Here is a 12079-nt window from a genome sequence, read left to right as displayed (position 1 = left end):
TTCTTCTCCCGCTGTACATTTCATTTCACAGCTGTTAGCTGGGCTGCAGCTCTCCCAACGGATCTATCAGCACCGAGCCAGATTAATGAGCCATATTACAAATGTACGAATGAAATTTCTGTTTTAAGGCCTGGACTTCCTGTGTGCAGAGAGGGAAGCGGGTCAACAGTTTCAGTGCCCAGAGTTATTCATAAACAAGTAAAAAATGAAGCTTTGGTAGGGGGTCAATGAGACACAAGAGAATTTTCACAGTGAGTCAGGAAGCTTGGCATATATTTAGCATCAGTAGCATTTTGGCACCCATAATTTTGGATTAAAACATACTGTGACAGATAAATGAAGAATAAGAGGACAATTTCGCTTCAAGAGACGTAAGGGTGAGCGCTGGCTTCCTCTTTCTAAAACATTTCTGCAATGAAATCAACAGGCTATTGCAGACAGCTAGGATAGCATCTACACAATGTCGAACGTGGAATTCCCAAACATATCCCAACTGGCGGCTTCTGATTCCTTATGTCTCTCACCTTCCACAGCTTGGCAAACCCAGGGTACAAAATGTTATCCTTCTTTGGGAGCTTTCTATACCTATGCATCTACAAAGATGAAAAATGCTGCAGAAGCTGCAGGGTATTAGGGAAACCTGCTAAAGCCTGCAGCCATCTCTCAGTGCTTATCTTGTATTAAACCTCACAGTACCTGTTTATGCTGAATATTAGGCCATGTTTAATGCTTTTAATGCTGTGTTAGTTAGCATGCACTTACGTTTCCAGCACAGACAAGCGGTCCAAACAGTGAAGGTTCCTGCCTCACTTTTGTTCCTACATGGGCGAGCCTCCACGCAGCATTCAGAGCTGTAGGTCCAAACCTTGCTTTTACTGGTGTACCTGTGGCCATTGAATCTGTAATGCCAAAAAAGACTGCAGAAAAAAATTGCACTTCTGTAAAATAGAGGTCTAGTATAGGTTTTGCTTTTGGTTGTCACAATGTGAAATAAGTACTTCTTCTTTCTTTTGTTTGTAGTTTGATTGCTACACTTTACAGATAGAAAGGAATGGTCTTAAAAACTATGTTCAGTAGGTCAGCGCTAATGGAGGAGTTATGCCACCAGGCCAAGAATTTGAGCTTTTACATCCTTTCAGATAATTTCTTGGTTAATTTCTTTGATAAAAGTGACTTTACGTCTGCTATGTTCAGACAGAGAAGTGGAAACTCCTTTGAAATGAAACAATTTGCACCTACCAGGACGTGCTATACAAAAATTAGAACTGTCGCAATGGGCTACATTGGGCTATACTGGGCTGAAATATTATTATAATTATCATGCTTCAAAGCATTTGAAAAAAACTTCAGTCTGGAACTTTCACTTTGCTTAACTTTTTTGATATTTTCACAGTAGGACAGGGAAGCATATATTATTCTGGTGAGGCAATTGGTGGGATAACTTAGTTGTTTTCTGTGACTAAGCTGTGATCAAGGATTTGTCCAGGACTTTCTGTTCCTGACTCCTTAGCTTACACCTTACCAGAAATTTCAAGCTGGCCTCCCAGCCAAATACTGGGGTGGTTCACATACACTTAGCTTCACCAGCTGAACAGATCTTGTTTTAGTAGCTGAATTATAATGCTGATACTCAGTCAGCCATACTCCTAAATCTGAATGATTTAATCTGTAGCTTTAATTTTCTTTGAGTGCAGCTATATGTAAATTATAATATTGTGTTTATAGAGGGATGACCACAATTTATGGTAATGGATACCTTATATCAATTACTAGAGTAAAGCATATAGACTAATATGTATACCATATGTCTCACATCTGTGACAAAGGTGCAAATCTTAACTCTCCATTCATTTCTGTGTATGTGAACACAATATGTCAGAACATGTTATTTTAAAATAAATGTTTGTCTCAGCAAGAGCTAGCTACTGGCAGAACCAGTCCCAGGTCTTTTTCACTACCCTACCAAGTTTCCTCAAACAGCACTCACTCTAAGCCAACCAGCCAGAGAGAATGAACCACAAACTATATTAATCCGTTTTAATATCATATGAACCAATGAACCTCTGTCATCAAGATTTTTTCTTCCTAACTTTAAAATAATGCACAGAAACAATCTATCTATGAAATCAAATATGTAAATACCTGGGAGCTTAGGCCTCAGAGTTAGGACACTCAAGAGTTAGGCATGTGTCGTTGAGTGGAGAGCAAGGAGTTGAACCTGAAGTTGTGCATCCCTTATCCATACCTAGCAGCACTTACTCTGCACTCTGCACTGCTGAGCTGAGTGCCATTCAGTACTCAGACTCTGTTACTTACAGTTATTACTGAAGCTATCTGTATTTCAGTTGTTAAGTAATTTGGCTCATTTAATATGAAAATAATTAATTTTCTCAGTCTGTTTCAGGTAGGAGATATTTATAATGAGTTTTAGTGGCATTAAAAATGAGTTGATTGCTTCCCTGATATGTTAAATTGAAGTTTTGTTCATTTTTTTTCTTGTTTCAACTTTTTTTTTTCTGTATGAACTTTATAACTAGTCTTCTGACTCCTGAAAGCTAACTTTTCAGCTAACTTTTACTTCGCTCTTTGGCTGAAGTGGTTATGATCTGGACATTCATTGGCCTGATTATTTTCTTATCTCATTAAATTGCATCACTGAGTAAAAGCTTTGCTGTACTTTCAGCTTTTAAAGCATTTCGTTGGCCTGAAAATATTCAAACTGCATGTTTTGTGGAAATGACCACTCCTGAAGTCTAGTAGTCAGGTCAGCAATATTATTTTATGCTACACTATTGCAAACAGCAATAAACTAAGAGTTGTGCTCTTCAAGGAAGGATGTTACACTATTGCTACTGGGGTCCAAAATTACCTGCCCACGAATAGTGATGCTTCCCTGTGTTTTCCGGCCTCAGAAAACCTCCCCCATAGCCTGTACAGTCATCAGCTGGCCCAAAGAGTCACTGGCAAACAAAAGGTAGGCTTTCGTTGTGGGGGCTAAGCACCGCTGTAGATTCAGGCAACGTATAAAACTATGTGTTGGGGCGATAACAAGATATGTATCATCCTTTCCTGCATGTTCGGAAAGAGACCTAAGCATATGAGTCAGGAGATGGAGTGACGTGCTCTGGCAAGGTCTGCTGCGCATTCACCTTGCTGCCAACTTGTAGCATTACAGTTTTCTGCTTCGGCTGACCTCCATCTGGACAACCATACACATATTTTTGACACTATAAGAATCTCTCTTTCACAACTGAACACCTGAACGAGCCCTTTCTGCTCACCTTGGTCTCTGCTTTGGGGGGGCGGCATGTTGCTGAGCTCCTGCTCCACCCAGCAGGAACCAAAGACTCCAGTCAAAGATCCAGACCCAATATTAGACACAAGTGTCAAAAAAAGAGTTCCCCTGACATGCTGCAACTAGTAGACAAGACACATGAAAGAAAATGAGAATGTGGTAGCAGGAATACAGATGTTTTGCAGCTTGTATCCCCCATCTGCCTTCACTTACTCCTGTATAAATACTTTGTACCAGCAAAATGTTGTGTGCAGGATTGCTCTTATGGCCCACCCTCAATAAAATGGCCTGGATAATGACATCTGATAAGGTGGGAATGTAAGGACAAACAGTATGTGGGAGTGGAGTTCCAGGAACCATCTGAGGGGGGCATTTGCCCCAAAATGGTCATGCTAAACAGGAAGGTGACCATCAGCTGGATTTAACAGTAACCGGGGAATTACAGGACCTTTTGAAACAGAGAAGGAGTCAGCTTGGAAAGAACTACAAAAGATGCACGAAATTTTGGTCTGGGGGAGATGCCGGAGTAGGAGCAGAGCAGCAGTGAACCAGGCTCCACGGGACCAGCAGTCACCCTGCAGCATCACAGCCTCTGCCTGGGCTGGACGGTGCCATCTTCCCATGGCCATGGGGTGCTGCACGCAGCTGGCACCAGTTTGGGGGCTGAGGAGCAGCATGGGAGCACCTGCACCTCGGGAGTGCCCACTGCCCACAGGGGCTTTCCCTGGCGTGGGGGTCCACAGGGTCATGTAAAGCTGCAGCAGCCGTGTCTCCTGCAGCAGGGGGTAAATAGGGAACCCCTAGCCCAGGAGAAGGGGTGCGCTTGCAACTGTGTGTGTGGGATAAGAACTTCTGGAGATCATCTGGGGGGAAATTTGGGGGAAGGGTGTTTAAAAACTTGTAGGAGTTAGTAACATTTTGCAAGTGTCTAGGGTTGTGGTTTATCTGCTGTATTGCTGATACTGATCCTGAATGTATTTTTCACTAATTGTCCGCTAAAATAACCAACCACCTCAATCCTGATTTAGCTTACGCTATACGAGCTGAGCAGTTTTTCTCTGTGGCAGCTGTGCATCTGTTTACCTCAAAGCTAGCATGAAGAGGTGAACTTTCCATTTTTCACTCAAAGTAACATATCTTGAGAATGCATCCTGGCTATCTTAAATGGCACCCATTTCACTTTCGGATGGCTCTGGAGGCGCTGAAATAAATAAGTTATTCCAAAGCCAAAAAGAAGGGGGAAAAGTGAGAGAGAATAAGCATCACTCAAAGGGAACACTGACAAAGAGTGCTGTGGTGAGCCAGGTCTCTCAGAGTGAATCCACAGCAAAAACAAGGTTCTCCCCAGAAAGAGGAAAATTGTATTCCTCATATTAGATCGAGGCCAATATCTTTCTATCTCAGCCCTACTACTGTATATAAGCAGAGGCTGGGACTCTCTAGCATTCTTGTCCCCATATAATTGGAGAAGACAGTCTTCTTTTTTTTTTTTTTCTCCACAGTGTGATTTGCCATAAAAGATTAAATTGCTGAAGAAAGAGAAAAAGCCAAAATTCAAAAAGAAAACAAGCAGCCACAGCAATAGTTACGTCTACCACCTTCTCCTACATACATCTCACTGGGGAGAGATTTTAGCAGAGATGACACATTGAGACTGGATCTCATCACTTGTTAATACGAAAAGATACTGTGCAATGTGTGGTAAATACTGCTTGGTTTATCATAGCTAATCTTAAAGTTTTTAGGTAGCTAGAGGTATGCGACTTTCATGAAGTCATATGAAACTGGAGATCATACTGTGTTTATTTGCTTGGATGAACAGTCTTGAGACAGGAAAATTAATTGTATGAAACTTTAATTTTCATTTTCTTTCTGTTTATAAAGTTATCATATGTATTCCTTGCCAGTAATACCCTGTCTAAAGAAGCTAGTATTTAGTAGAAGAGCGAGGAGCACTCTAAAATTAAAATCTAGTTCATTTATATTAAAATACAGTAAGATATATGACTAGAACATTAAACAAGCCAATAAAAACTATAATAAAGCTTCTTGAGGCATAATAAAGCTTCAAAAGCAATTTCTAGAGGGTATACTGGATCTGCTCCAAAATCTAAGCTACTAACTGAAAAATATTTTTTAAATATCCACTGTTCTACCTGGAAAATATATCCATGTGTATGATTTCTGCTATTTTTACATTAAAAAAAAGTAAATGTTCATTTTGTAGCGTAGCCTGACAGGCTCTAGCCATTTGCTGAGTTTTTGGCACATAACAGCAATGGCTGCTACAGTCCATGAATCTTCCCTGCAAATCTCATTTTTTCAAAGGCAAGGCTGAAGTACTTCAGTATCAAACTACCATTAACAAAGGTGTTTTAGAGCAGCTTTGTTTTCACCATGGGATAAATAATGCACTTCAGTTATCCGGTTGTAAAATCCTGAGGAAGGAAAAGGATTACAGAGTTTTTGCCTTGGGAGGGACTAAATTCTAATCCCAGCAACGTCGTACAGATAACAGCAGAAATTGATTTGACCCAATAACTCCTGTAATAGGACCACAGTTAGACAGCAAGAGCGTTAGGCGCAGTTTAGCACCACGAGTTATCCAACTGAACGAAGCCAAGTGCGTTGCTGTTGTTACTGTCACTGAAGAGAACAAAGTAATCTGCCCTCTTTAGTTGCCTGGATCAAGGAATCACTGTTCAGTGACGTAGTTCCCTTAATGAAATAAGTGCTCAGGGAAGCTGCCTGTAAATTAGGGTATAAAGAAGTTGTAACAAAGCACATGCTAACTGCTCTGGTAGTTTTTTTCAAAACAGGGAAAACCTACTAGTTAAATGAACTCAAAAAAGGACAGAACGTCTAGAAGGAATTGTAAGTGGGCGGATCGATGGCTGCATCCTTCTTTTCTGGGGATACAACTTAAAATAAAGACAGAGTTGCTGGGGAAACATGCCTAAACGGTGTGATGCTTCCACACGCCGGGTTGTGGTGTCCCTTGCGCTAAAAAATAAATAGTTGCGATTCTGTAAGATTTGTGTGAGCAGGGCTTGAAGACGAGCAGGGGGCCTGCTGCCCTGGGACAAGAGTGAGCTGACAGCCCAAGAAGGGGAAAGGTTTGGCTCTGAATGGCCAAAAAAAGACTGTATTGAATAAGAAGTTCTTATGTTAGATTGCAAAAGGAGGAATGCTTAATTCAGCTGATCTAGGTTATCCATGATATTTATAAAGGCACTGGGTAGGAACTGAGAACAGAGTGTATGCTGTGTCAGTAGCATCTGTGCCCTGAGATGGTATCCCGGACCACTAAACCGGTTATTGTGACAATATTTAGTTCACATTTGAAAATTATGTCATTGCTTTGTTTGATCATTTTTTCTTGTAGTAAGCCTGAAAACTGTGTCATAAAACTTTCTGTATTTATCCAACCCCTTATATTTTCAGGGCCCTCTTTGGTGGTTGCAATAGAAGGTTAAAATATGATCATTTTTCAAAGGGACCCTTCAAATAGACAATCTTACATGCTTTGTCTCCACAACGAGAAAAAGATTTTGTTGTTGTAGTCCAAGACTTGGTGTCCATTAGTATCTGGGAAAACATATTAAGCAGAAAGAAATCAAAATTTTCAACTGGAAATCAAACTAAATGTAAGGTAGAAGATCTTGCATGCGATCAGAGGGATGGATGTCTGCTTTTCAAGGGCAAGAAACTACCATATCAGTTGCAGTGGCTGAAGAATTCTGTCGATGACACTCAGGCGCGCAAGATCCTCTGTGCTGCCAGTCTATAGGACGCTTTCTTCAAAACTGTTCAACTTTTCCACCTTAACTCTTCCTCCTATTTCCATTTCTGTCTACACGTTGATTGTGGAAGTTCCATATCCCCCTTTTTTTTCCCTTTTGATATTTTAACATGTGAACACGCACGGTGTGCTCAAACAAGCACATGGTAACATCACTAACAGTTTATGATAGGGAAAGCAAGAGAACAATCCGCTGAAAACATCTAGGAAGTTCTGCCATGTTTTTCTAATTTTTTTAATAAGGAACCAAGGAAACTTTGGGCTAGGCTCCGGATTCAGCAAGGAAATGTAGGCTCCTGACTTCCATTGAGAAAAATTAGGTATAAATAGCTCAAAAATTAGATCTCGCTGGTCTAGCTTCACAAGGTTTAGACTCTCCACGGTTATTGTCTAGTCCTTAGTGGCCACACTGCTTAGGGTGGCACACAGTTCTGTCTGCCACAGGAGGACGCAGGCCCTGGAGAAAGATTCTCTATGACCAGAATGAAGACTAGCCTGGCTAGCAGGAAATGCCAAGAGAAGCTGTGAAGTAAAGTCCCGACCATCACAGACGTCGTTTCTTAAGTATAGGTTGCAGCGAGATGCCTATCATTTTAGGATGACTCTCCTAGACTTACGTCCTCTAGATGTTTCTGTCATGAACATTTTTTTCTTTCCTTCATGATAGTGGTGCTGTTCCTAGTTACCTAGTGGGATACTGGGGTATGGGAAACTAAAGTTCAAACTCCATCTGGTAGATACCATAACTGCCGCTTCCCAAGAACCAGCCTCAACTGGCAAGCTATATGTTATCTGAAGCACTCAGTGTCCCTGTGAAAGCTGTTCCACTTACTATGAAACGATCTGATCTTACAAACGTTCCTTAAGGTAGCAAATGGGACCCAGGTTCTGTGCCTGTGCCTCCCCCATCTCTCTTTTTCTCCTCTCCCATTTCTGTGACCCAAGTGGTCCCTCAGTCTTCCTTCAGGCACCTCCATGTGCCCAAAACCTGGTCAGTGCTCTAATGTGGTGATTGACCAAATCAAGAGCTCAGCTTCCTGCTAATCTGTCTCTGTCAGCTATAGAGAGAAGCCAGAGTTGATAAATTCAGCTCTGTGATTCTGGTTGTGGGGAGAGAAGAGGGTTAAAAGAGCATAGCAGGTTACTTTGAAGCAAACTAATTTGTTTTGAATACTAATTCATTCAGTTAATTCTCCTAAATTTCCCTACTTTGAAAAAAAAAAAAAACATAACTGGGACTTAAAACTCAATTCTTATTCCCAAAAATTTTCAGAGAACTGACTTATCTTGCTACATTGACAGGATAACTTGCTTGTTGGCTGCACTCACTTGATGACCTGGATAATTAATTTTGAATTATTGAGTTCAATTTTAATTGACATTGATTTTATAATTAAATGTAGTTCTTAGCTACTCTAGCCCAGTCCTGGCAGCATGTTCTGCTCACTGGTGTTAATAAACCCCACAGAGCTATTTTCTCTTTCAAACTACCAGGTCAGACTAAAAGTCTTAGGGATTTAAGGTAAACTAAATAGTTCAGCTGAGGGCCTATTTAGCTTAGTCTAAACTAAATATTTTGTTTCATACGTTAGAAGGAAATCTAATGGTGTAACGACACACAAAAGACTTAATTTCCAAGGCACTGATCATAACAGACACATCTCCTGTTTCTGCCCTGAAAGAAAAGGTGGACTTAATCCTCAAGTGAAAGCAAAGTTTCATTTGCTGCCTGTAGATCTGATCTTGCCCCCACTAGAGCCAGTTTGATTTGCTACAGATATCAGCACAAAGCTCCTTCCCCTCACGCACACTTAACTACTTTGGTCTTTCCTCTATACCTCTCAAGCCCTTTATTACAAAGGATTATATTTGTATTACAAAGGACTGGTTTAAGACATGTGCCTTATAGGTTACTCCTCGCTTAAATAATTTTGCTAAAAATGATTCAGCAATTAAGGAAATGTAACACTTTGTAGGAATTACTGGCTACACTAACGAATCCTGCATCTATATGGATGCTGTACTTCCCTGTTTGTACCAGTGTATTCCTCAACCTGACTCTTCTGGTTGCTGCAGTGTGTCTTATTGGCTGTTGTAGCCAAAAGGTATTCTGTCGTCTCTATCCTATACCGACCAGATCCACGTTTAAGCTAGCTTGTTCAGGCTTCAGATGGAGACAGAATCTGGCAAGAAAGATCACCTGCTCTTAAAAAATGCATTATATGCCAGAAGTGCCATGCCTATCCATGGGCAGAGCAAGATACTTGCACACAAGAGCTTTACTTCAGTGATCAATCAGTCTTTAGAAGTGCAGCCAGGAAGCAAATCAGTGACTTCACCAATAATGGCGCTGCACTGGGACAAGCATGTTTTCTTGCTGATTTAAATAATATTTATTGCTCCCGAGTTCCTTGAGGCTGGAGAGATAAATAGCCCTTAGATGAGTCAAGGAGGCAAAGTATGGCTGAAAGGACTACCAAAACCAATCCCAGTAACTGGCTTTGGATTAAAACCTGAAATAACAGCATAGAGCAAAAAAAAAGCGTTAAGTTTAGCACTATGGGCAAGCCTATGCTTCTGATGAATGAGCTTGGAAGGCGAAGGGAAATGTGGACGCATCCAGGATCAACAGTATGATTAGGCTGGATGTGTTCAAATGGGAACTGCAGTATGAATGATTGCTTATTCTGTCCAGGGTAGGGGCTCAATTAAACATTCAGGTATGTTGAAATGCTATTTAGAATTAATTCATATGGAGGGCAGTCAAGAAAGCCTGCCACTGACATAAAATAATTTCTTAAAATGCTTTAATGCGCCTCTTACAGCCCAACTGTCCAGTGCCATACCTCATCTTCCTGCCCTGCCAGCCTGCAACCACGGCTCCTTTTCTCTGATGGGATGGTGAGTTACAATACTCTGCACGTGTTGGTGTCAAAGGTGTCAACAGCCTTGGTAGTAACTTAGCACTGCGCTCTCTACCCTTGCCTTCACTCTATCACCAACTTTTAAAATGCCTACATACTGGCAATAGAAAAATGAAAAGTATCGTCACTTCATAAAAACACTCCAAAAAAATATGATACGAAAAAGCCCATAGTGCAGTGGCTTATTTGATGCATGCCACCCAGCAATCTAACCCAATATACGGCTTTTGCAGTGTGCCCCAAAGATCAAAAAATGTTGATCTTTTGCAATCAGGGCTTTTCTGGCAAAAAAGCGAAACCTGCAAAAAAGACATACAGAAGCTATTAGGACATAAAGACCTTTTTAATGGTGTAAATATTGGAACTGCTCTAAAATCAAATTTTCCAGTGTAGGCCCTTGTCCTTAGAGGAATCTAGGTGCCTCACTTACACTGGTTTCAGTGGTGTACTTGTGAGGAACTAACCTTGAGTCTCTCCAGCACTTCTCAGAGAGAGCAGGGTGATTTTTTGCCAGCACAAATTTCTTTTATTTTGTTCTGGCAGAGTAGAAATTCTCTAGCATAAGAAAGAACCCAGACTGTTTATTTTGCTGCCTATTTAAAGCACTAAAACCCACTACAGTTTAGCATCTGCCATGCACATGAAGACTGTAGCAAGAATCCTGTTGGCCTGAACTAGCACTTGCATAATCCAACTTGAAATTTGCCTATGCAACACATTCTTGAACTTCATCAGACCCTTTTAGGCCCAATTACTGAAAACAAAGCTTATTAACCATGCTTAGTTTGGAAAATTGGCTCTTTTTATACTGGATTAATTATTATACATGTCAGTAACAACATACTTGAAAGGTTAAAATATTTGGGCTGAGCCTGATAATCTGGCAGAAATTGGTTCCACAGCTGGAGGCTGCTTATTAGTAACTGCGCATGGCAGCAATTGCAGTTGTCACTCTGAAGTCTGAAGGAAGAAGCAACTTCCAACGTTGCTAGCCTATGCAAGAGCCAGACTGGCGGCAGCCACAGATTTCCAACATGCTTGACTAACAAGGTAACTACCATCATTTCTATTTCACGGACAGAGAACTGGAGGCACAAAGACGTAGCGTGTGGCTGTCCCAGGATGCTGGTACAAACAGGACAGCCAGGTAGAGAACTCAGATTTCTGACTACCATTTTTTGGCCACTAGTTCACCCCGAGATCTAACTTTCTGTTGCTTTACTGGTAGTTAGCAGTTGCCAGCGTAGCATCAAAGGCACTGCTGTAACACACTTGCATTGGCCTGATCTGCCTAGTCGGTTGGCTGCAGCGTCTGTACCAGAGACAGCTTCCATTTGATTTTTTTTGGCCAGGCTCCAGTACGGTGTGCATTATGGTAGTCGAGTCCGGAAAGGTATGGATTATAGGGACTAAATCCTCCTTTAACACGGAGGAGTGTTGCCTCTTGGCCAGAGCCATTTAATGAAGTATTTAATTTAGCACGCAAAGTGCTGCTACCTGTGACTCAGAACTGGCAATGATGCAAGTTACATGTGTGGGTCAGCGAGTCTTGGACTCCAATTCGATACAGTGATGTAGACTACAAAATGAGAGGTTGGAAAGTACGTGAGGTGAGTAACAGCCTTTAAACTAAGGTTGCCTGCTTTATCCTGTGTTTCCTCTCCCTTCTTCTAGAAGTCGGACTGGTTTAAACTTGCTTGTAACAGTTTTGATTTGCATTCTAATATTTAAATTTATGATTTTTTTTTTTTCAGCTGTGAAAGCATTTAAAATACTACTGCCATCAAATATTTTTGCTTTTATTAACTGGTAACGGGATTCACGCAGACACACAAAAACCTCTGCTACAATTCAGTCTCTTTTGAATTTTGTCTCCCTTTGCAGATCAGCTTCAAGGGGCAGGACCTTACTCATATATTTACATACTCTTTTTCATGTTTTCTTCTTTGTGTAGCTTTTGGGCCTCCCACCTCATGTAGCTCAAAATTATACTGTTTGTGTGGTTTTTCCTAAGGGGAGAACATTCTTGGGGAGAAAAGAAGATACAGAGGAGAGAAG

Source organism: Struthio camelus, chromosome 1 (genome assembly GCF_040807025.1).
Source record: "Struthio camelus isolate bStrCam1 chromosome 1, bStrCam1.hap1, whole genome shotgun sequence".
Classification (NCBI taxonomy): Eukaryota; Metazoa; Chordata; class Aves; order Struthioniformes; family Struthionidae; genus Struthio; species Struthio camelus.
The sequence above is the reverse complement of the archived record's forward strand: the minus strand, read 5'-3'. Positions refer to the sequence as shown.